This window comes from Lissotriton helveticus, chromosome 2_1 (genome assembly GCF_964261635.1).
Source record: "Lissotriton helveticus chromosome 2_1, aLisHel1.1, whole genome shotgun sequence".
NCBI classification, from domain to species: domain Eukaryota; kingdom Metazoa; phylum Chordata; class Amphibia; order Caudata; family Salamandridae; genus Lissotriton; species Lissotriton helveticus.
In genome coordinates this window covers 332,303,373-332,330,660 of record NC_136059.1, presented here as the reverse complement: position 1 = coordinate 332,330,660, position 27,288 = coordinate 332,303,373, and the positions used below count along the sequence as shown (strand labels likewise).

Here is a 27,288-nt window from a genome sequence, read left to right as displayed (position 1 = left end):
AGCGCCCGCCCCGGGTAGATTCCAGTCAGCAACAGAACAAGACAAGAACAAACTGGAAGGGAACACAGCCCCTTCTTATACACAGAAAAGGCTTTGAAGTCTTTTGAAGTCTTTGTGTAAGCGAGCCCCTAAGCCCTGGGTGTATCTGGTTTCCCTCTCCTGTCAGCCTCAGGTCAGAGGTGCCAGTGGGCCATCAGGAGGGAGAGCCATCAGGGGTGGGCCGACAGGCACAGCCTGGTTCCACCAGACGCTCTTTCCTCCCATCCCTGACAGCAGATGGGGGCCTTTCATCTACGGCTGACTCAGACCCCCTCCTCCGGGGCCCTGCAGACCCCGTCCTACTCACCAGACAGTCCGTCTACCAGCAGGCCCAGGCACTCCTGGGCCAGGCCCATCAGCCAATCACGTGCCAGCAGACTCACTACACAATTATGCCAACTTCTAAAAGTGGCGCTTCTAGACTAGACACAGCCATGCCGCATACACCATTCTGAAGCATTCCTTCTCACGAGTTCACACATATCAAACTCGACCCTGCACTCCCCACGCATCAGGAATCTACCATGGGCATACATATTCCCCATTCATTCCTATGGGAGGGCAGGTCACTCACCATCCATACCCATAGAGCACACGCACTTTACACTGTACCACAGTGGAAAAGTGCGCAGAGGCCTAAAATCACCAATCCAGGTTCCAAAAAAGGCTAGGAAAAAGCAAAAAGTCACGGGGTGAACCTGCCCAAAGGACCGGGTCCAACACATCCCCCTTCCAGCCAAAACGCAGGGTAGACCAATCACTACACTGATGGTCTTCAATGCTTTGGGCGACAAAACCACGGACACGGGCCTGCACGGCAGGGCCACCTTCCAGTTTTTCGCCACTCTGAACCCACATAGATTTCCCTCAACCACAGCTCTCTGGCACAACTAGGATACCCCACTGGTACACACTAGTCATCCACAGTCAGGACCAGGCCCTAGGCCATCCAAACATCACAGGTCCTAAGCAATCCACAGAGTGGGGGCAGTAGCCCCTGGCACACAATAGCCAATCGCCACTCTCTCTCTCAGGGTAGCTACACTACCACTGATCCAACAACCTTGGGACCACACCCTCAGGCTGACCGGAGGTCACGGCAAGAATGCCCCATCCTACCTCTACTCCATCAATGTTAGAACTGGGGGTCTCTAGTTGGCAGAGGTAAGTACATTAGACCAAGTAGGGACCCTTGCTTCCAGTCAGGGTGAAGGAATAACCCTCACAGGGAAGCACTCACCAGAACACAACTCTCCTACCAGATCAGGACCTCATTCCGTCACTGGTCTACCACCTGGAAACTATTCCACTTCTGAGGTACAAAGCACACAGCACAGTCCCTCTTCAAGCAGGTGGGGGGCACAGCACACAGCAAAGCCCCCTTTCCTCTACCTTAGTGGAAACAACAAACTGCAGGTGGGCCCCAGAACACACAGCAAGGGCAGCCCCCTCAGTCTCTCCATCTGATCCACTTTGGTAGAGTTCCTCTTGACCTAGAAGTTTCCTAATCTCCCAACCTAGGATCCAAACCCTCAGGTTGCACCGGGGTCAGAAGTACACCGTCCTTCTGCACCCCCTTCCAGTTCCAAGATTACAGGCCCAGTATGTCTCAGGCTAGACAGAGCACACGCCAGCGGCGTAGCAGCGACACACTCTCCTCCAGTACTCCCTATCACAGGGTGATTCTCAGTATGTTCCAGGCTGGACAGAGCACACGCCAGCGGCGTATCAGCAACACACTTTCCTCCCACCGGGGTCAGAAGTAGGGACACCGTCACTCTGCACCCCCCTCCAGAGTTCTGCACCCTCCCACCTTGGAGCGGTACCCCTGGAAGCCAACAACCCGTCAGGACACTGATTACCGATGCCCTTCCCTCCAGGTCAGGCTGAACCTGAACCTGGCCTCCCCCCTCCTCGGGGAACGACCTCCAGAGGCCCCACAAATGGTCAAGCACTCTAGACGGACAAATGCCCAGCGAACCAGGACTTCTGCACCCTTCACTTAGGAGCGGTACTACCAACACCAGGACCGCCGGAGTTCTGATTACAGACACTCCCCGTCCTCTAGACACAGGAAGATCCTCCTCAAATGACTTATAAGTACAGCCTAGGCCCCTGACCTGGCGCTCCCTTAGGGAACCCTCCAGGCCCGGAGACAGGATTTCGGGCCAACGTGGGACACACCGTCCCACACTCACTCCGCCTCCACTGAGACAGTACGTGAGCCCCTACACCCCTACCATACGAATGGGACCTAGCTGGGCTACACATGAACCTCTTCACCTACACAGGATCATCAGATACACAAGCCACTACTATTAGAATCACTCCCTAATGTCTCTGTAAGACATCTAGCACACCGCCAGACATCCACCTTCTTGTCCAATGCCTCTGCAGGACGTCCTGCACACCACCAGAGGTACACCTCACGTGCAAGCTCCTTAAAAAAAAAAAAAACTCACACGAACTCCTCCAGTTCAAGACATCCACACACTCCCCCTCCAGACTGGTGAGACAGTTCCTCACTGCCTCTGACTCTCAACCTGTCACCCTCTTACTGAGCACCAGGCACCATACTCTGGGAACTGGGAATGGGAATTCACGCACTGGACACATTTAAGCTGCCACCACTGGATCCTACCATACTGGGGAATCCAGGCACACACACTACACTCAGGGAATAACCACCCTCCTGAGCAAGCAATTTCTCCTCCACACTCCCTCTCTTCCATCTACCCACACAGGGACAGGAATAGGACTTGGACACTGGACCCAGCAAGGGATTCCTAATCTATGAGAACCTCCCCTCTCTACTGGCGTCCCGCCCTGTCATTTTCTCTCATCTGCCACTAAACATAAAGCGCAGGAACACCATCTGAAAATGACATTCTTGAGGAAAAACAAAATCAACAACAATAATCCCAAATATGTGACTATCTGAAAAATGCAGAGTTTTGTAATGCAGCCAGTTGTCGCTATAGCACTGCGCAAACACACGTCCAAATCCGCACCGCTGACCCACCAATGCTAGAACCGGCTATTTCTGGTAGGCTAAGGCTGATGCCAAAGCCAGGCAGAAACCACCATTCTAGTCAGGGCAAGGAAGTCACACGCCAAGATAACCCCTGCTCACCCTCTAGATAGCTTGGCACGAGCAGTCTAGGCTAAACTCGGAGGCGATGTGTAAAGCATTTGCGCCAGCGCACAACAGCGACAACATACTAGGTACACCACAAAAGAGACTCCACACAAGGTTATATTAAAGTAACTTTTGTATTGTCAAAGCATATCAGATAGAAATCACACATGTACATTGTGCCAACTGGCACGGCAATATTCACAAGGGATTATTTACAAGACAGGGCCACATAGGCCACTGTCAGAATCAACACTTTGCAGATATAGAAATACTTGTCAGAAATTAGAATAAAAGTATATAAACTTCACTGTAACACAAAGTAACAGTTATAGATCACATCCAGTAACTACTGGGAACAGGTAAGTACCACCTACGCAACCCTAAACCCTTAGGAGACTGTCACGCAGGGGACCAGGACCTCACTAGGACCACCTGTACTAAAAAGAACAACCCCCTAAGTATCACTCAGCATTTAGGGGTCTAAGCAAGAACACATTACCCATGATGTAGGAAACACATTCAGAGGAGTAGTAAGGGAAAACCACCTAAGTATCACAGAGCATTTAGGGGTCTAAGAAAGAACACATTACCCATGATGCATAAATGTACCTTCAGAGGAGTAGTAAAGAAAAACACATAATGCATAAACCTACATATTCAGCGGTGTTAAGAATAAAGCACATGATGAAATAAAAATACATTCAGAGGAGTAGTAAGGGAAAACCACCTAAGTATCACACAGCATTTAGGGGTCTAAGAAAGAACACATTACCCATGATGCATAAATATACATTCAGAGGAGTAGTAAAGAAAAACACATAATGCATAAACCTACACATTCAGCGGTGTTAAGAATAAAGCACATGATGAAATAAAAATACATTCAGAGGTACCAGAATAATACAGTAGCGCAAACGTCACATGTTGTCTAAAAACATTCAGAGGTGCAGGAATAAGACATGATGCAAGAAATCACATTCAGAGGTGCAAATAACCATACAATTGCGCAAGACCTACATAAGCCACCATCTGTGGCAGTCCCTAGGCCAACTGGCCTTGTTGGGGCTAGAACGCCCTGAATCTCAATGTCAGGGCGCGCTGCCATGCAGCGCCAGTCTCAAGAAAAGCCTAAACGTAGCAGGTGCCCACTACTTGCTGGGCACCTGGGAACACGCACAAGGGCCTAAACGCTGCAGCTGGCACTAAGTGCTGCGCAGCTGGGAAGGCCGGGCACCACTGTGCCCTCGCTGTCCCACACAGGGACTCTCTCCTGAAATTGCGCCTAAACGGTGCAGCTGCCCACTAATTGCTGGGCAGCTGGAGATTCAAAACTGCGCCCGGGCCCTCACTGGCCCTAGAACGAACTGCGCAAAAGGTTGGAGCCACACAGGCTCTGAAACAGCTGGGGGCGTTGGAGCCATCTGGCTCTTAAACAAAATATGGCCCCTCTGAGCTTCTCTGGGCTCACACACGTTGGGGCGACCCACTGCCAACTGGGGCCGCCCTAGATGCACCAAAGTCAATTATGCCCATCGAGCCTCGGGGCTCGCCCAACAAGATGAGGCCCCTTGAGCCTCTCTGGGCTCGCAAAACGCGGGGGCGACCCACTGCCAACTGGGGCCGCCCTTGAAGCCCTCGTGGCTTCGCACTGGCACCAGGCGCAAGCTCGCGCCACTGGGGGGGGCGGACACCGTCACCGTGCCCCGGCGCCCCTCCTCTCTTCTGCCCCACTCTGCCCAGACTCACCGGCAGCCCATCGCGGGCGGGGCGACGGCAGGTCTCTGCTCCCTCGAGGCTCTCCCTCCATGCGGGGAACCTCGCGCCGGCCTTCTCTCTTCCTCGCCGGGGCTCCCTCCGCACACGGGAGCCCCCAGCAGCAGACCACGAGTCTTCTCCTCTCTGCAGGGCTCCCTCGGCACACGGGAGCCCTGCCAACCGGCCGCCTCGTCTCCCTGGGGCTCCCTCAGCTGAGAGGAGCCCCGTCAACCGCCGCCATCTCCCTCGCCTTCGTTTCTTCTCCCCGCCGACTGCGGGGGGGGCGGGGCTTCCGGCCAGCCGCGCTGAGATTGGCCGGCCGGCCGACCACTTCCGGGTCGCTGCGGGCAGCGCAGCGGCCCTCCTCTTTAGGCAGGCAGGCAGGGAACCACGATCCGAGGGGTGGCACCCTCGATACAAACAGCACCCAATAAAAGTTGAAGCGCTATTAAGCGCTTGGGGCCAAGTAGCGCTGTAAGTACAGATAAAGCGCTCTCCAGCGCTTGGGGGCCATAAAGCACTCCTAAGCGCTATTGACCAGCAAAGTCTTCCAAGAAATGCAGCAGGCAGGGGGACAGTCCGGAAGAGTCCCCCAGCAGTCCTCCAGCCTCCAGGGGCTGGGCAGCGCCCGCCCCGGGTAGATTCCAGTCAGCAACAGAACAAGACAAGAACAAACTGGAAGGGAACACAGCCCCTTCTTATACACAGAAAAGGCTTTGAAGTCTTTTGAAGTCTTTGTGTAAGCGAGCCCCTAAGCCCTGGGTGTATCTGGTTTCCCTCTCCTGTCAGCCTCAGGTCAGAGGTGCCAGTGGGCCATCAGGAGGGAGAGCCATCAGGGGTGGGCCGACAGGCACAGCCTGGTTCCACCAGACGCTCTTTCCTCCCATCCCTGACAGCAGATGGGGGCCTTTCATCTACGGCTGACTCAGACCCCCTCCTCCGGGGCCCTGCAGACCCCGTCCTACTCACCAGACAGTCCATCTACCAGCAGGCCCAGGCACTCCTGGGCCAGGCCCATCAGCCAATCACGTGCCAGCAGACTCACTACACAATTATGCCAACTTCTAAAAGTGGCGCTTCTAGACTAGATTAACAAAAAGGGGACTCAGTTGTTCCTAGGAGAAGAGTAATGCGGTCAAGAAGGGAAGAAGATTGGTAAGAGGGTAGTGCTCAGTGGAGGGCTACCCTGGGCATCCCATTAGTTGGAATGAATGGCCTCACACACTCTTGCGAGTGTCATGCTTCATCATCGGCCGTTGCTCCTCGTTGGACAGGCGGTGCAATGTCCAACGGGCTCACCTCTAGGAGGGGCTCTTTATCGGAGATCTTTTTTCCAACAGCCTGTGGGTGAAGTGCAAGTGAGGGGCCAAGTAAGAAGTGAATAGTGTAGGTGGGTGTGTTAAAATATAGCAAGGGATACCGGAGAGCAATTTATTCTGGTGGTTCCCATACTATAAGTAAAACCAGTGGGTGGCCTATGATCGCCAGAGATTAGGTTCTGTATCACGATCTAGGACTACACAGCGTTCCGTGAGGTCAACATGTTTCTCGCTTCTGCAATTATGCTGCGATTCTTCAGGACCTTATATAATTGTACATCTATCACAAGGAAAGACCTAAAAGTATCCTCCTATAAACATCAATGTTTACTGTTGTACTACCTGATTGTAACCGCTCTTGCCTAGAGGAGACAAAAGGAAGAGTTACCAAAATACAAGGACAACAGTTACCCATTCTTGACCGTGAGCACACTGTGATTACGTGAAGAGAAGTGACTCTGTGTCTGTGACATTCTGTGAGCAGTGACCAGTAAGTATCCACTTTATTCACATATATCACGTGTCACCTCTATCAAAAATAGAAAATAAAATAAAATTAAATTAATAAAGGAAACTAAAATTAAAATAAAATAATACATGATAGCAGCAGTTTTATTCAAGGTGTCTACTTAGTAAACCCACTGGGATTCCTTAAATACTCACCTACAGGTCAAGGAGTACAGGTGTCCACAGTACCCGGTAGGTGTGACTTCAAGGGAGAGAGCCAATAGGGGTTTAATGGCTATAGGGAAGACAAAGGCACGAATTTCCAAAGTTGTCAGGGAACCCCAAATGTCTAAATGTTTCATTGGTGAACTGATTTCTCTATGTGCATAAGATCTCACACTACTAGTCTAACCCTATAATGTTGGGGCCGTTCTTATACAATCATCCTGTTCAAGCTGATATGCAGGTATGTAGGCAAATGCATGTTATCAAATGCCTCTGTAGAATGATTGCCATATTCGGGTCTCAGAGATATAAGCACACACGTCCATCGTACAGCGTGGGCACATTAGGTTCTGATTGCAAGTGCCACTGTCTGCGTGTTAAATATTGTAGTGTTGCCCAGTCTTACATTGCGCTCGGTTCAATCAAGAAATCAGAGGCCAGAAGCACTCGTGTGTAGTCGGCTGAGCAGCGCCCACCCTGACTACGAAAGCGCCCGGCGTGCACACCAAGTTCCTGGTGTCCGGGTCGGTACACCAAACTCGCTGCGCTCCCAGGGGTCGCATAAACAAACGCGCCGCGTACTTACTTCTCAGAGCCTTGGTCAGTGCTCTTACGCCTACCCATCGCTACCGGGATCCGGATAGTAACGGGTCCCCGGTACACTGTTATTTTTGTTGCTGGTTCGGGGCGTCACCACAGTGACTAGTAGGTCACGTGTTAGGTGGTGTAAACGTGGTCGCCATCTTGGAAGGGGGATTCCAAGTGCGTCCACACTAAGAAACGCGGGGTGACATAGAAGTAGGGTGTTGGCTTAAAACACTCTTGGCGGTGATTGTTAGTAAATGTGGATATAAACAACCGAGTTGGTCAGCCCTCTTATATTTAAGATGTGGTAAGGCACATCACGTCTCTTATGTAAAATGACGCTTAATATGGGCGCCATCTTGGAAGGGTGAAAAACGGACCCCTTCTGATTATTAGCTCAATGGAGCTCCATGTGTGCAATGCAATGATATTGTTTAAACATTGGAAAACACTGGATGGACATGAGATGTATGAGTCCAGCTAAACGTTGGTCCACCTTAGACATGGGATAAATACAGCAGCTTAGTATGTAACAAACCTGGGACACAGTCCATCAATGTATTTATAGACTGCTCCACGGGATATCTTCGTTGAGTCCCCGCTTATCTGAGGATAACCTATGTATCCAACGCTGCTCTTTGTGGAAAAGGTCCTGTTTAGATCTGCTGTTGGGTGTTTCAAGGATGACCCACCAAATAGAGTCAGCATTGTGGTTGTGTTCCAGGAAGTGACGGCACATCTTCGTGTTAGTCTTTTTGCATCGTATATTACTGCGATGTTCCGATATACGAGTCTTGACCGATCTGGTGGTCATGCCCACATATTGTAATTCACAAGGGCACCTAATGAGGTAGATACAATTGGAGGAGTTACAATTGGTATGATTGCGAATTTCCCAAGTGAATGTCTCTGTCAAGTTGATAGACTTGGTAACATTGGTAAAGGGGCAAACGCTGCAGGAACCACACGGGTAGTGTCCCTTCACTGGAGGGAGTTGCCAGAGTGTGTTCTGTCTGCGGACTATACTTTGTTTTGGTCTGGTATGAACCAGGACATCTTTGATGTTACTGGACCTTTTAAAGGCAAACCTGGGGATCTCCAGAGTCAGCTCTCCTGTGTTGAGAATTTGCCAGTGTTTCTTGACAATTCTCTTAATATCATTAGAGATTGGTGTAACTCTTCCTTTTGTCTCCTCTAGGCAAGAGCGGTTACAATCAGGTAGTACAACAGTAAAAATTGATGTTTATAGGTGGATACTTTTAGGTCTTTCCTTGTGATAGATGTACAATTATATAAGGTCCTGAAGAATCGCAGCATAATTGCAGAAGCGAGAAACATGTTGACCTCACGGAACGCTGTGTAGTCCTAGATCGTGATACAGAACCTAATCTCTGGCGATCATAGGCCACCCACTGGTTTTACTTATAGTATGGGAACCACCAGAATAAATTGCTCTCCGGTATCCCTTGCTATATTTTAACACACCCACCTACACTATTCACTTCTTACTTGGCCCCTCACTTGCACTTCACCCACAGGCTGTTGGAAAAAAGATCTCCGATAAAGAGCCCCTCCTAGAGGTGAGCCCGTTGGACATTGCACCGCCTGTCCAACGAGGAGCAACGGCCGATGATGAAGCATGACACTCGCAAGAGTGTGTGAGGCCATTCATTCCAACTAATGGGATGCCCAGGGTAGCCCTCCACTGAGCACTACCCTCTTACCAATCTTCTTCCCTTCTTGACCGCATTACTCTTCTCCTAGGAACAACTGAGTCCCCTTTTTGTTAATCATTGCTACTTGGGGCTCCGACTCAGGTTGGACCTTCCATTCTATTTTCTTGGAATGGTAAATTGAGCCCTAGGATCAACACTTGATCCAATTCTTCTACCCCTTCTTTGTTACATATCTTGCACGGCCAACCACCGTGGGGTATATATATTGTTTGGTGGGTAAGTGTTCTTCTATCCCCCTCCTCTTTCTGAGTCCCTGACCAATGTATCTTGGACCGGGTTGATATACCTTTGAGTATTATCCCCCTTTGACCTTTCCTTTCATTTTCACCAGAGAACTCCGTACCGTCCCAACATGGACGGACAAGGACTCAGTTTTGGTGATGATGATGCAGCAGCTATTCATAGGCTTCCATCTATGCTAGGCATGGACCTAGAAATTGCAACAGGGAGCAACTCCACAGACTGGAAAGCACTCTCTGACATGAAAAGAGAGTGGGTCAGAATCACACTACATGGAGCATTAATGGCAGAATACTTCAAGGCTAAAATAGCACCCAACGGCCTCATTGTCAAGAACTTCCCCAGAATCTTCTGGGAGGACGGCCAATTTAAAATAGAATGGTCTCTCATTTCTTGGAAATGTACTCATGATTTACTGATTCTTCTGGTAAACACAGCCAAACGGTTGGCTGACGAGCTCCTGACTAAAATCCAGGCAGCAGAAAGCGCCTTAAAAAACTCTGGACAGAACACCGGTTTTAAGACCAAGTTGACAGAGCTCAATAAAGAAATCACAGAACATAAAGATTTCTTGATGAAACAAAAAGTGGCAAAATTACAAAAGGATATTGACCGATTCTCCAAAGAGAAAGTCTATCCTTATCTCAAGGACGATTTTGTCCCCACGGGGACAGGGTATCTCTCCGACTCAAGTGCCTCCTCTTCAAAGCGAGGATCCAACAACGACGACAACTCTAGTGGAGATGAGTGGCAACCCAGACCCCGGAGAGGCAATAGAGGAGGGAGAAGGGGACAACCCTTTTATCAACCGCCCCCCTACCAAGGTCCTCCAATGTGGCATTTTCCACAGTTTCAACATCCCATGAACCCCTTTGGACCTCCATACCCCCCTCAGTTTGCCCCGCAAAATGTGAACCAACAGCCTTTTTTAGACAGAGGTTGGGGCAGAGGGCGCGGGCGCAGGCGAGGAAACGCTCCGGACAAAAGGGTCCAGTGGGAAGACACACAAACCACAGGGGTGAAAACGAGGAGCAGGACAGGGAGGAAGTAAGTCTTGTGGTGAACCTTTCATCACGCCAACTCACAATACCAGAAGAAAAAGTTCTCCAAAAAGGATTGGGATTTGTGCCCACCCCTAAAATAGACAATTTTGAACTGACTTGTGAGATTCAGAAATTCTTCAGGAAAGTCAGATTGAGAGCTTTCTTTGATGGTAAAGCCGTCGAGACACGCACTGACTCGGGTCTTCACAATCCATCTACTTTTACACCACACAGTGGGATGATACCCAACGAAGTCCTAACATATGAGCAGGCTGTACTCAAGGACATCGGGGCCCTGAGACCATGCAAGAAATACCAGAATCTGTCCAGTATGGAGAAACAAATACTCAACTCTTTGGGTAATGACGAAACCATCACGATCAAACAGGCTGACAAGGGTGGGGCCACAGTCTTAATGGACACTAAAGACTATGAAATAGAATGCCTAAGACAACTAGGGGATAGACGCTACTACACTCCTATCCCGACTGACCCCACCGCACGGCTAAAAACCACCATTACAGGATTGGTGGAATCTGCAGAGTGCCAGGAATGGATTACCAAGAAAGAGGCAGAATTTCTTGTTAAAAAGGATCCAAGAGTACCATACTTTTACACCCTCCCCAAAATTCATAAGGGCACAACACCGGTACCTGGACGCCCGATTGTGTCAGGGATAGGTTCTATCTTGGAGCCTTTATCACAATTTTGTGATTACTTCCTGCAACCACTGGTGAAGAGAATCCCTTCCTATGTGCAGGACACCAAAGATGTCTTATGCCTCCTTGACAATCTGCAGGAGGATATCCATATTGACTTCCTCATTACCCTTGATGTGGAGGCCCTCTATACTAACATCCCACAGAGGGCCACACTCGGGGTTATAGAGAGGACTCTGAACATGGAAGTATGGACATCAGCAACACCACCTTCCTTCATCATGGAATGCGCTGAACTTGCCCTGACTAAGAACTTCTTTGAATTCAAAGGACAATATTACCAACAGACCCAGGGTACATCTATGGGCAGTACCTTTGCCCCTTCGGTGGCATGCCTGTATATGGCAGATTTTGAGGAACAATACATTAATGGACCAATGAACCCCTACCACTCTAACATCATACTATGGAGGAGGTTCATTGATGACATCCTCATACTCTGGTCAGGGACAACACACCAGTACCTGGAGTTTTTTACGTGGTTGAACGCCCTGAATAACTTCCTGACTTTCACAATCACTGCCTCAGACTCCAGGATTGCATTCCTGGACCTCACTATCAGATTGGAAGGGGGTAAGATCAACACCACGATGTATCGGAAGCCCACTGACCGGAACAGTTTGTTACTCTTCACCAGCCACCATCCGAGAGCTTTGAGATTGAACCTTCCCTTCGGGCAATTTTTGCGGGTAAGGCGTAATTGCACCAACCTCACTGACTACAGGAGTGAATCCAGTATTCTTTCACGAAATTTGAAAGAAAGAGGTTACCCTACCAGGGAGATTTACAAAGCTCGGAAGCGGGCACAGAACAACAATAGAGAGGCACTCCTGGAGGACAACATCAGAACCTCACAAGAGACCATGCCCTTGACGTGTGTTACAACCTTTACACCAATCTCTAATGATATTAAGAGAATTGTCAAGAAACACTGGCAAATTCTCAACACAGGAGAGCTGACTCTAGAGATCCCCAGGTTTGCCTTTAAAAGGTCCAGTAACATCAAAGATGTCCTGGTTCATACCAGACCAAAACAAAGTATAGTCCGCAGACAGAACACACTCTGGCAACTCCCTCCAGTGAAGGGACACTACCCGTGTGGTTCCTGCAGCGTTTGCCCCTTTACCAATGTTACCAAGTCTATCAACTTGACAGAGACATTCACTTGGGAAATTCGCAATCATACCAATTGTAACTCCTCCAATTGTGTCTACCTCATTAGGTGCCCTTGTGAATTACAATATGTGGGCATGACCACCAGATCGGTCAAGACTCGTATATCGGAACATCGCAGTAATATACGATGCAAAAAGACTAACACGAAGATGTGCCGTCACTTCCTGGAACACAACCACAATGCTGACTCTATTTGGTGGGTCATCCTTGAAACACCCAACAGCAGAACTAAACAGGACCTTTTCCACAAAGAGCAGCGTTGGATACATAGGTTATCCTCAGATAAGCGGGGACTCAACGAAGATATCCCGTGGAGCAGTCTATAAATACATTGATGGACTGTGTCCCAGGTTTGTTACATACTAAGCTGCTGTATTTATCCCATGTCTAAGGTGGACCAACGTTTAGCTGGACTCATACATCTCATGTCCATCCAGTGTTTTCCAATGTTTAAACAATATCATTGCATTGCACACATGGAGCTCCATTGAGCTAATAATCAGAAGGGGTCCGTTTTTCACCCTTCCAAGATGGTGCCCATATTAAGCGTCATTTTACATAAGAGACGTGATGTGCCTTACCAAATCTTAAATATAAGAGGGCTGACCAACTCGGTTGTTTATATCCACACTTACTAACAATCACCGCCAAGAGTGTTTTAAGCCAACACCCTACTTCTATGTCACCCCGCGTTTCTTAGTGTGGACGCACTTGGAATCCCCCTTCCAAGATGGCGACCACGTTTACACCACCTAACACGTGACCTACTAGTCACTGTGGTGACGCCCCAAACCAGCAACAAAAACAACAGTGTACCGGGGACCCGTTACTATCCGGATACCGGTAGAGATGGGAAGGCGTAAGAGCACTGACCAAGGCTCTGAGAAGTAAGTACGCGGCGCGTTTGTTTATGCGACCCCTGGGAGCGCAGCGAGTTTGGTGTACCGACCCGGACACCAGGAACTTGGTGTGCGCGCCGGGCGCTTTCGTAGTCAGGGTGGGCGCTGCTCAGCCGACTACACACGAGTGCTTCTGGCCTCTGATTTCTTGATTGAACCGAGCGCAATGTAAGACTGGGCAACACTACAATATTTAACACGCAGACTTGCAATCAGAACCTAATGTGCCCACGCTGTACGATGGACGTGTGTGCTTATATCTCTGAGACCCGAATATGGCAATCATTCTACAGAGGCATTTGATAACATGCATTTGCCTACATACCTGCATATCAGCTTGAACAGGATGATTGTATAAGAACGACCCCAACATTATAGGGTTAGACTAGTAGTGTGAGATCTTATGCACATAGAGAAATCAGTTCACCAATGAAACATTTAGACATTTGGGGTTGCCTGACAACTTTGGAAATTCGTGCCTTTGTCTTCCCTATAGCCATTAAACCCCTATTGGCTCTCTCCCTTGAAGTCACACCTACCGGGTACTGTTGACACCTGTACTCCTTGACCTGTAGGTGAGTATTTAAGGAATCCCAGTGGGTTTACTAAGTAGACACCTTGAATAAAACTGATGCTATCATGTTTTATTTTATTTTAATTTTAGTTTCCTTTATTAATTTAATTTTATTTTATTTTCTATTTTTGATAGAGGTGACACGTGATATATGTGAATAAAGTGGATACTTACTGGTCACTGCTCACAGAATGTCACAGACACAGAGTCACTTCTCTTCACGTAATCACAGTGTGCTCACGGTCAAGAATGGGTAACTGTTGTCCTTGTATTTTGGTAACTCTTCCTTTTGTCTCCTCTAGGCAAGAGCGGTTACAATCAGGTAGTACAACAGTAAAAATTGATGTTTATAGGTGGATACTTTTAGGTCTTTCCTTGTGATAGATGTACAATTATATAAGGTCCTGAAGAATCGCAGCATAATTGCAGAAGCGAGAAACATGTTGACCTCACGGAACGCTGTGTAGTCCTAGATCGTGATACAGAACCTAATCTCTGGCGATCATAGGCCACCCACTGGTTTTACTTATAGTATGGGAACCACCAGAATAAATTGCTCTCCGGTATCCCTTGCTATATTTTAACACACCCACCTACACTATTCACTTCTTACTTGGCCCCTCACTTGCACTTCACCCACAGGCTGTTGGAAAAAAGATCTCCGATAAAGAGCCCCTCCTAGAGGTGAGCTAGTTGGACATTGCACCGCCTGTCCAACGAGGAGCAACGGCCGATGATGAAGCATGACACTCGCAAGAGTGTGTGAGGCCATTCATTCCAACTAATGGGATGCCCAGGGTAGCCCTCCACTGAGCACTACCCTCTTACCAATCTTCTTCCCTTCTTGACCGCATTACTCTTCTCCTAGGAACAACTGAGTCCCCTTTTTGTTAATCATTGCTACTTGGGGCTCCGACTCAGGTTGGACCTTCCATTCTATTTTCTTGGAATGGTAAATTGAGCCCTAGGATCAACACTTGATCCAATTCTTCTACCCCTTCTTTGTTACACACGCTTCTAGACTAGACACAGCCATGCCGCATACACCATTCTGCAGCATTCCTTCTCACGAGTTCACACATATCAAACTCGACCCTGCACTCCCCACGCATCAGGAATCTACCATGGGCATACATATTCCCCATTCACTCCTATGGGAGGGCAGGTCACTCACCATCCATACCCAGAGAGCACACGCACTTTACACTGTACCACAGTGGAAAAGTGCGCAGAGGCCTAAAATCACCAATCCAGGTTCCAAAAACAGGCTAGGAAAAAGCAAAAAGTCACGGGGTGAATCTGCCCAAAGGACCGGGTCCAACACATCCCCCTTCCAGCCAAAACGCAGGGTAGACCAATCACTACACTGATGGTCTTCAATGCTTTGGGCGACAAAACCACGGACACGGGCCTGCACGGCAGGGCCACCTTCCAGTTTTTCGCCACTCTGAACCCACATAGATTTCCCTCAACCACAGCTCTCTGGCACAACTAGGATTCCCCACTGGTACATACTAGTCATCCACAGTCAGGACCAGGCCCTAGGCCATCCAAACATCACAGGTCCTAACCAATCCACAGAGTGGGGGCAGTAGCCCCTGGCACACAATAGCCAATCGCCACTCTCTCTCTCAGGGTAGCTACACTACCACTGATCCAACAACGTTGGGACCACACCCTCAGGCTGACCGGAGGTCACGGCAAGAATGCCCCATCCTACCTCTACTCCATCAATGTTAGAACTGGGGGTCTCTAGTTGGCAGAGGTAAGTACATTAGACCAAGTAGGGACCCTTGCTTCCAGTCAGGGTGAAGGAATAACCCTCACAGAGAAGCACGCACCAGAACACAACTCTCCTACCAGATCAGGACCTCATTCCGTCACTGGTCTACCACCTGGAAACTATTCCACTTCTGAGGTACAAAGCACACAGCACAGTCCCTCTTCAAGCAGGTGGGGGGCACAGCACACAGCAAAGCCCCCTTTCCTCTACCTTAGTGGAAACAACAAACTGCAGGTGGGCCCCAGAACACACAGCAAGGGCAGCCCCCTCAGTCTCTCCAGCTGATCCACTTTGGTAGAGTTCCTCTTGACCTAGAAGTTTCCTAATCTCCCAACCTAGGATCCAAACCCTCAGGTTGCACCGGGGTCAGAAGTACACCGTCCTTCTGCACCCCCTTCCAGTTCCAAGATTACAGGCCCAGTATGTCTCAGGCTAGACAGAGCACACGCCAGCGGCGTAGCAGCGACACACTCTCCTCCAGTACTCCCTATCACAGGGTGATTCTCAGTATGTTCCAGGCTGGACAGAGCACACGCCAGCGGCGTATCAGCAACACACTTTCCTCCCACCGGGGTCAGAAGTAGGGACACCGTCCCTCTGCACCCCCCTCCAGAGTTCTGCACCCTCCCACCTTGGAGCGGTACCCCTGGAAGCCAACAACCCGTCAGGACACTGATTACCGATGCCCTTCCCTCCAGGTCAGGCTGAACCTGAACCTGGCCTCCCCCCTCCTCGGGGAACGACCTCCAGATGCCCCACAAATGGTCAAGCACTCTAGACGGACAAATGCCCAGCGAACCAGGACTTCTGCACCCTTCACTTAGGAGCGGTACTACCAACACCAGGACCGCCGGAGTTCTGATTACAGACACTCCCCGTCCTCTAGACACAGGAAGATCCTCCTCAAATGACTTATAAGTACAGCCTAGGCCCCTGACCTGGCGCTCCCTTAGGGAACCCTCCAGGCCCGGAGACAGGATTTCGGGCCAACGTGGGACACACCGTCCCACACTCACTCCGCTTCCACTGAGACAGTACGTGAGCCCCTACACCCCTACCATACGAATGGGACCTAGCTGGGCTACACATGAACCTCTTCACCTACACAGGATCATCAGATACACAAGCCACTACTATTAGAATCACTCCCTAATGTCTCTGTAAGACATCTAGCACACCGCCAGACATCCACCTTCTTGTCCAATGCCTCTGCAGGACGTCCTGCACACCACCAGAGGTACACCTCACGTGCAAGCTCCTTAAAAAAAAAAAACTCACACGAACCCCTCCAGTTCAAGACACCACTCATCCACACACTCCCCCTCCAGACTGGTGAGACAGTTCCTCACTGCCTCTGACTCTCAACCTGTCACCCTCTTACTGAGCACCAGGCACCATACTCTGGGAACTGGGAATGGGAATTCACGCACTGGACACATTTAAGCTGCCACCACTGGATCCTACCATACTGGGGAATCCAGACACACACACTACACTCAGGGAATAACCACCCACCTGAGCAAGCAATTTCTCCTCCACACTCCCTCTCTTCCATCTACCCACACAGGGACAGGAATAGGACTTGGACACTGGACCCAGCAAGGGATTCCTAATCTATGAGAACCTCCCCTCTCTACTGGCGTCCCGCCCTGTCATTTTCTCTCATCTGCCACTAAACATAAAGCGCAGGAACACCATCTGAAAATGACATTCTTGAGGAAAAACAAAATCAACAACAATAATCCCAAATATGTGACTATCTGAAAAATGCAGAGTTTTGTAATGCAGCCAGTTGTCGCTATAGCACTGCGCAAACACACGTCCAAATCCGCACCGCTGACCCACCAATGCTAGAACCGGCTATTTCTGGTAGGCTAAGGCTGATGCCAAAGCCAGGCAGAAACCACCATTCTAGTCAGGGCAAGGAAGTCACACGCCAAGATAACCCCTGCTCACCCTCTAGGTAGCTTGGCACGAGCAGTCTAGGCTAAACTCGGAGGCGATGTGTAAAGCATTTGCGCCAGCGCACAACAGCGACAACATACTAGGTACACCACAAAAGAGACTCCACACAAGGTTATATTAAAGTAACTTTTGTATTGTCAAAGCATATCAGATAGAAATCACACATGTACATTGTGCCAACTGGCACGGCAATATTCACAAGGGATTATTTACAAGACAGGGCCACATGGGCCACTGTCAGAATCAACACTTTGCAGATATAGAAATATTTGTCAGAAATTAGAATAAAAGTATATAAACTTCACTGTAACACAAAGTAACAGTTATAGATCACATCCAGTAACTACTGGGAACAGGTAAGTACCACCTACGCAACCCTAAACCCTTAGGAGACTGTCACGCAGGGGACCAGGACCTCACTAGGACCACCTGTACTAAAAAGAAAACCCCCCTAAGTATCACACAGCATTTAGGGGTCTAAGAAAGAACACATTACCCATGATGCATAAATATACCTTCAGAGGAGTAGTAAAGAAAAACACATAATGCATAAACCTACACATTCAGCGGTGTTAAGAATAAAGCACATGATGAAATAAAAATACATTCAGAGGAGTAGTAAGGGAAAACCACCTAAGTATCACACAGCATTTAGGGGTCTAAGAAAGAACACATTACCCATGATGCATAAATATACATTCAGAGGAGTAGTAAAGAAAAACACATAATGCATAAACCTACACATTCAGCGGTGTTAAGAATAAAGCACATGATGAAATAAAAATACATTCAGAGGTACCAGAATAATACAGTAGCGCAAACGTCACATGATGTCTAAAAACATTCAGAGGTGCAGGAATAAGACATGATGCAAGAAATCACATTCAGAGGTGCAAATAACCATACAATTGCGCAAGACCTACATAAGCCACCATCTGTGGCAGTCCCTAGGCCAACTGGCCTTGTTGGGGCTAGAACGCCCTGAGTCTTAATGTCAGGGCGCGCTGCCATGCAGCGCCAGTCTCAAGAAAAGCCTAAACGTAGCAGGTGCCCACTACTTGCTGGGCACCTGGGAACACGCACAAGGGCCTAAACGCTGCAGCTGACACTAAGTGCTGCGCAGCTGGGAAGGCCGGGCACCACTGTGCCCTCGCTGTCCCACACAGGGACTCTCTCCTGAAATTGCGCCTAAACGGTGCAGCTGCCCACTAATTGCTGGGCAGCTGGAGATTCAAAACTGCGCCCGGGCCCTCACTGGCCCTAGAACGAACTGCGCAAAAGGTTGGAGCCACACAGGCTCTGAAACAGCTGGGGGCGTTGGAGCCATCTGGCTCTTAAACAAAATATGGCCCCTCTGAGCTTCTCTGGGCTCACACACGTTGGGGCGACCCACTGCCAACTGGGGCCGCCCTAGATGCACCAAAGTCAATTATGCCCATCGAGCCTCGGGGCTCGCCCAACAAGATGAGGCCCCTTGAGCCTCTCTGGGCTCGCAAAACGCTGGGGCGACCCACTGACAACTGGGGCCGTCCTTGAAGCCCTCGTGGCTTCGCACTGGCACCAGGCGCGAGCTCGCGCCACTGGGGGGGGGCGGACACCATCACCGTGCCCCGGCGCCCCTCCTCTCTTCTGCCCCACTCTGCCCAGACTCACCGGCAGCCCATCGCGGGCGGGGCGACGGCAGGTCTCTGCTCCCTCGAGGCTCTCCCTCCATGCGGGGAGCCTCGCGCCGGCCTTCTCTCTTCCTCGCCGGGGCTCCCTCCGCACACGGGAGCCCCCAGCAGCAGACCACGAGTCTTCTCCTCTCTGCAGGGCTCCCTCGGCACACGGGAGCCCTGCCAACCGGCCGCCTCGTCTCCCTGGGGCTCCCTCAGCCGAGAGGAGCCCCGTCAACCGCCGCCATCTCCCTCGCCTTCGTTTCTTCTCCCCGCCGACTGCGGGGGGGCGGGGCTTCCGGCCGGCCGCGCTGAGATTGGCCGGCCGGCCGACCACTTCCGGGTCGCTGCGGGCAGCGCAGCGGCCCTCCTCTTTAGGCAGGCAGGCAGGGAACCACGATCCAAGGGGTGGCACCCTCGATACAAACAGCACCCAATAAAAGTTGAAGCACTATTAAGCGCTTGGGGCCAAGTAGCGCTGTAAGTACAGATAAAGCGCTCTCCAGCGCTTGGGGGCCATAAAGCGCTCCAAAGCACTAGAAAAATAGGCAAAGCGCTCCCAAGCGCTAGGAAAGGCAAATAAAGCGCTCCTAAGCGCTATTGACCAGCAAAGTCTTCCAAGTAATGCAGCAGGCAGGGGGACAGTCCGGAAGAGTCCCCCAGCAGTCCTCCAGCCTCCAGGGGCTGGGCAGCGCCTGCCCCGGGTAGATTCCAGTCAGCAACAGAACAAGACAAGAACAAACTGGAAGGGAACACAGCCCCTTCTTATACACAGAAAAGGCTTTGAAGTCTTTTGAAGTCTTTGTGTAAGCGAGCCCCTAAGCCCTGGGTGTATCTGGTTTCCTTCTCCTGTCAGCCTCAGGTCAGAGGTGCCAGTGGGCCATCAGGAGGGAAAGCCATCAGGGGTGGGCCAACAGGCACAGCCTGGTTCCACCAGACGCTCTTTCCTCCCATCCCTGACAGCAGATGGGGGCCTTTCATCTACGGCTGACTCAGACCCCCTCCTCCGGGGCCCTGCAGACCCCGTCCTACTCACCAGACAGTCCATCTACCAGCAGGCCCAGGCACTCCTGGGCCAGGCCCATCAGCCAATCACGTGCCAGCAGACTCACTACACAATTATGCCAACTTCTAAAAGTGGCGCTTCTAGACTAGACACAGCCATGCCGCATACACCATTCTGCAGCATTCCTTCTCACGAGTTCACACATATCAAACTCAACCCTGCACTCCCACGCATCAGGAATCGACCATGGGCATACATATTCCCCATTCATTCCTATGGGAGGGCAGGTCACTCACCATCCATACCCAGAGAGCACACGCACTTTACACTGTACCACAGTGGAAAAGTGCGCAGAGGCCTAAAATCACCAATCCAGGTTCCAAAAACAGGCTAGGAAAAAGCAAAAAGTCACGGGGTGAACCTGCCCAAAGGACCGGGTCCAACAGTCTCCATCTTCATCAGGACCTGTTATTTGCAATATTTATATCTGGTGAAGAATTGGGGAATCTGTAGGGGCTATGCCTGTAGTTCTGTCAAAAAGCACTCCAGCCGGAGTGTTTAGAAACGAGTGGGGCCTCCAAATGTTCTATCTCTTTTGTCGAGTACTGAGCTCCTCAAATCTGGAGCCTTCACTCGTCCTGGATAAAAATCTTAATACATTTCCATGATAGTCTTCAAATGGTGCTACTGTTCATTTCGGAGCAAATACTTTGTGTAAGGTAACTCAATAGTCTGTCAATATTGATCCAAATAGTACTCTTAAAAATGAAGGAGTAGCAGTAACTGTTTTGCTAGCGTGTCCGTCTAAACGAATATGGATGAAACTCTGTCAATAGCGATCGAAAGTAACTACAAAGATCAACCAGGTGGCCATTAGTCCAAGAACAGAGGGCCTTTTGAAGCTATGAGAATCATGCCCCATAAAGAATACTATTTGGATTACAACATAAGTTACATTTCGAAGGCAATACCTTGATTGTATTAATTTTTAGATACAAATTGAACTACACCAATGTATAGATAGAATGTTGCAAAGAAATGAAATGTTTAAATGTCAAGTTTGATATATATATGGAAAAATTAAAATAAAATAAAACATGAAAAAATATTAATCAAAGTTGTTGTGTGGTGATTTGCATTATTGATGCCCCATCTCCGAGCTTGTGAGAGACAGTAGTAAAGTAATATAGGTCATGATAGAGGTTGTTTTGTAAATTAAGGCAATTTTCCATATCTGAAAACGAGCTACATAATTCCGCTGTTAAGTGTACACTATTCTCAATTTCCCCTTGTAATTTCCCCCTATTTTTGCTATTCCAATGAGAGCAACATTTTTGATAAGGAAAGAAGGAAGATTTTCGTTTAAAACGTTACTGAAAGACTCCTCGCGTAATTCACGGTCCAAACACGTTCAAAGAGAGAGGAACTAGAAGCAATTCCAAGAAAGTGTATTTTTGACAGTCTGAGAGTCTTCAGGTCTTTTCCGCCTTTGTAAAGCTTGAGATGTGTCAAAGCTGCAAGTGTTTAATTTGTCCCGGTTTCTTGCTACCTCAGAAACCTTTGATCCAAACGATGTCTGTCTGGAATCCTGGGCTCAGGTGCCTCTTCCGGCATGATCCCGTGCGTGAGCCCATGTTTACCTTCTAGCCTGTGCCAGCGGATAATATTATAAAGTCATAATAATGCTGTCTCTATTTCTTTGAACAGAACTGAGCGGCGGTTTGATTGACGTAGGTGAGAGGTTTCAAATGGAAGGCAGAAACTTCAAAGGCTGATTTAAAGTAACAAGTGGTGAGCTATGCAGTAAGTCAAACTTGTCTCACATATCTACTGGACATGTCCAAGGACGAGGGGGATTTGTGCCAAGTGGACTGTGAAGGATGAAGTAAAACATGAGACTTATGAAAAGGTGCCATATAAACCGTGCAGATAAGATGACATTCTGAAATGTCCTGTGCTCAGCCACATGGTACTGGAGGCACTACTTTACTACTGCCACATGCATTTGGAAATTCTAATAAGTTTATCCACAGCAAAGGCCTCTTGATCAATAATCCTTTTGTATTCGCTGTGTTCTCCATCATGTATAAGTCTCTGGTATTGGCAGAATGTCTCTGAATTCGATTTCAAATTGAAATGGATTACTGCTGACCTACTTTTTCATCTCCAATCGGATACCATGCCTCCTCTGCAAATCATGCCAGTCAAGTAAAATAAAGGATCCAATTATGAATCTCAGCATTTGTATTGAGCGTTTCACTTGAATTTGCTTATCCTGCTTTTTGTATAAAAAAATAACTCAGTAAACCAAATCAAAGATGAAGGCAATGCAATGTTGTTGGTGGTCAGATAGCTCTATCGGAGGTAGCAACATTTTACGACGCTGCCTGGTGGCTCAGCTTGCATCCCTGTGCTAGCAGCATCTATGCCAACCCTGCCGATTAATGTGGGAGACTACCAATTTCAAGGCTAGTCTCTTGCCTTCTAATTCCTGCATTCAAAAACCCAATTCCTCGCCGGGCTTCTGCTGACAGGGACTGATCTAGTGAGACTCGTAGTATTCACTGCCGGTAACCTGCTCTACAGGCCAGTGTACAGCGTTTTTGTCGCAGTCGCACAATCTTTGTCTGCCATAGCACTTTCTCCAGTCTGCCATAGCACTTTCTCCATGCTCCCAACAGGTAAGGGAAAAAAACATGCATCTGCATTTCTGATATCCGGTCCTGCAGCAACACACTTTCAAGTCTCATACATGATAACAGACCAGATTCAGGATTTGATATAGTCTCCAGATTATTTTTCTAAAATCTCCAACTTTCCCCTTCTAAAATGTTGGCATGTATTTAGCAGCCTGGAGATGTGTAACTGAATAGGAAAATGAAGCCCGGGGAAAAACAAGGCTTTGTCCTGGTGTTGAGGATGGTGGTGAAGATGGTGAAACCTGGAACAGAAGCTTCTGGAACTGGTACGGCCACATGCTAACAATAGCATAAACAAGCTGAACATACTGAAAACAATGCCCGAATAAATGTCAGATTCAAGGAAATAATAGTTGGATACACTCTGCTGGAATAACCCAGTGCCCAAGCTCAAGCCAGTGCCCTTGAGCATAGTGTATACCCACAAACCTCTAACTCATGACCAAACACAAGTTCACCTACCAAAACTGAAGAAGAGCCAATCTTACCTGCAATGGTTATTCTTCAGAAAAATACAGTCACTGGCAGCTCTTGTGAGGTAGAATCCTCAAAATGTGTTGCACTTGTTTAAGGCATTTCTGGCACTCCACCTAAATAACACCAACCTCTAGGCCAATGATGGGCAAAGGAAGAAGGTGCCAACACATTGTTTCTCTTTTTCAGTGTCTCTTCAGGCACTTTAGATGCCGCTGTTCTCATTGTTCTGGTACATTTTGTTTTAGGATGCCCATTTGTTCATCCAAGGAGTGTTAATGCTTGCCCATTAGCCGTGAGATGCTTGCATATGAATTTGAAGGGCTGTCTCTGTGTACTCATCCACAGGACTGCTTAATCCTTGATTGCCGACAAGAAATAAAGCAGAAAGGCATGAAGTACATTTTATTTTACATTTCAGAAATCTGACATTGGCACTAACATGTCATCAGGTCCCCTGGAATCATGCATTTCTGTGGCTGCATGGTTTTCTTCGTAATTATGGATTTTCCACTTTTGCCAGACAATGCTGCATAATTTAGAGATTGCACCCAAAAAATAATTTACTTTCTAGCGCCAATTCGTCAAAAGTAATTAAACCAAAAGTACTATATGTACTAATCACCACTCTTGCACCCAACAGCGTCTTCCTCTCTGAGACCTGGCTCAAACCCACATCTGACCCAGACATTGCCACAGCGTTCCCCGGTGGATATACATTCACTTCTCAGGTCCACACCAACGAGACAGGTGGAGGAACATCCATCATCCATAAAGAGACTATACAGTCTACCACCACCTCTGACAATACTACCCACACAAGGAAAATTTCAACTTCAAGTCCACACAGATGACAAGGCAACACCCAGAGGCAACCTTGCATGCTGACCCCAAGGCCTGCGCTCCAGCTTCTACAACACCATTGTAGACTTCATTTCACCCCTAGCTCTAGACTCAAAGGTCTACATCTTACTGGGTGACCTAAATTTCCACATCGATGAATCCAACAAGAAAAACACTGCACACCTCCTTGACAGTATGAGCAGCCTCAGATTGACCCCGATTGCCCATGACCATACACACGTTGGACCAAATTTCCACCTCCAGCACCTGCTTCAAATAAAGCCATGCCACAGAACTAACATGGACAAATCACTCCATTCACCACTTAAGCATCTCTAGCCTCGCACCACCCCCCAAAGATGACCAACGCTCCCCACCGGAGGTGTAAACAAATCTCAGAGACCAGCTGAGCGAACGCCCTCAACACCTTCAACCCTGCTACCACAACCATCCTCACACAGGGAGTGAAAAACATCCTTCGAACCCCATACCACACCTTTGGACTTCCTTAACAGATATGCAACCACCTTAACCAACACAAACCACACACTGACCACTTGGAACATGCTCTCCACCCAGGACACCACCTTCACCATGAAATCGATCCACTGGGGAGCACCTAAAGACCCATACCCGCACCACATCTTCAACCTCAGAAACCAAAGGATCGACCCGGAAACCACCCTGCTCAACACCTCTATCACCACCGCAACATTTCCCGATGCCTGGAAAGATGCCGGAGTGAGACCACTACTCAAAAACCCTCCACTGACCCCAGCTAACTCAAATCCTCCAGCCAATCTCCCTGCTCCCATTCCCAGCCAAGGTACTGGAAAAGATCATCGACAATAAACTCTTGACACACCTGGAGCAGAACTAGCTCCCCGACACCTCCTAATCTGGCTTCCACAGCAATCACAGCACCAAAACTACCCTGATCGCAGCCACCAACGATATCTGAACCCTCCCCGACCGAGGAGGAACAACAGCTTTGATCCTCCTTGACCTCTCAGCAGCCTTCAACACCGTATCCCACCACACACTGATTGAAAGAATCCACCACATCGGCATCCAAGGATAGGCGCTCAGATGGATCAACTCCTTCCTCACAGGAAGAACCCAGAGGTTCCACCTCCTACCTTCCACCTCTGAACCCAACAAGATCACCTGTGGTGTCCTCCAGGGCTCCTCCCTCAGCTCCATGTTCTTCAATGCATATATGACCCAGCTGACCAACATCATCAGATCCCATGGTCTCAACATCATTTGTATTCAGACAACAACCAACTCATCCTCTCACTCACCGATGACCCCAATACCAGAACGAACTTCCCCAGATGCATGACAAACGTCGCCGATGAAGAACAACTACATGCAGCTGAACACAGACAACAAGAAGGAAGTATGATCTCTGGAAACAGCAGCAACACATGGAACGATTCCTGGTGGTCATCCGACCTAGGATAAACACCCACTCCCTTCAACCATGCCAGAAACCTTGGAATCATCACTAACAACAAACTCGACATAAAACCACAGTTCATTGCTGTTTCACTACCAGCTTCCTCGCTCTGCGCATGCTACGTAAGATCTTCCAGTGGCTACCCCTACACATGAGATGCACTGTAACAGAAGCCCTCATTACCAGGCGACTGGACTTGGCAAGGCCCTCTATGTAGGAATTGCTGCACACCTTCTACAGAGACTACCCCGACAAACGCACATCACACCCCACCTCAGGAAACACCACTGGCTCCCCATAAGGAAGAGATGCCAGTTCAAGCTGCTGACCCACACACACAAGGCTCTACACAACCAAGGACGTACCTACATTAGACAACTAGAAGTGCTCCCAGACAATCTATATTTCTTTTATGTAGGCCTGCTAAGGCTCCCTGTGCTATCCAGTACTGACAAAGTTAAATATTAAACATCTGCATATTGTTATTTATTTTGTATTCAAATTATGAAGATGTAATAATATACTTTTTCTAAGATAACTTATTTTTCAGTTCAGTGGTACAAAATTACATAATTAAAAACCCATTACAAAATCACATATGCACCAAAAGATGCTATACAATATTTACACGTAGTGACACATAGGATGATACAACGAAAACAAATTAGCAAAAACAGATAACAGAAATAACAATGAAAACAGATGTATCTATACTTACAAAGAAACAATAACCCCTATAATCAACCACACCTAACTATTCTCACCTCATGCACACCAAGCCTTGATCATATCCTCATCTCATCTATGACCTCCCTGACTAACCACATACACTGTTGGTTTGAATGGCGACAGTATATCAAAAAAATAACATTTCTGTTGTGGTGTTGTGCGTTGGGAAATGTACAACCAGGTCAATGCACGTTTCGGTGGGAATATATCCACCTTCGTCGAGGGGTGTTATCTGCAGCTCGCTAAAAACCGGCCTTGTAGAGTTGGTAGACGTCCACCAGACAATCAGGAATTCAATCTCAGTAATTCTATATGAATAGATCTGGTAGGTTGCACTTGTATCCAAACTTGTAAGGACTGGAAGGGTGCTCCGATATGTATGCCTTCAAAGCAGCATGTTCCTGGATCCCCCAGTGATACAACTTCCAAGCACAATGCTAGTGGGTTCTATAGTGCCACTGAAACCTGATCACTACCAGTGTCGTGTCTGGAACATTTCCCATCCGCTGCCAGGCGTTTGTAGCAAAGAATATAATATTCTTCACTACACATGCCCTCTCTCCCAGACCTAAAAGTATTCCTAGAGGGTAACTTATTCATGTTCATGCCTACATTAACCACAGCCTGAACTTCCACCAACCATCAAGAAGACTACACTCTGCCTCCCTTTCACTTGCCGATACTCCCTGCATGTACCGAAGCAAAGGTGGAGGACTCTCTTTCTCCTACATAGCAGCAAAGAACTGTAACAGCCCCCCACGTACTTCCCGACCCCC

At 48.7% G+C, this 27,288-nt stretch overlaps 1 long non-coding RNA gene across 3 annotated transcripts in view; it reads right to left on the bottom strand.

Moving 5' to 3' along the window:
- The window catches only part of LOC144819342 (uncharacterized), a 161,766-nt gene extending 138,150 nt beyond the window's left edge, over nucleotides 1-23,616 (bottom strand). For all 3 annotated transcript variants that reach the window (XR_013607299.1, XR_013607300.1, XR_013607301.1), the window contains exon 1: nucleotides 23,493-23,616. This is a non-coding gene — a long non-coding RNA (uncharacterized LOC144819342). The remainder of the gene's footprint in view (nucleotides 1-23,492) is intronic.
- Nucleotides 23,617-27,288: the final 3,672 nt, after the last annotated feature.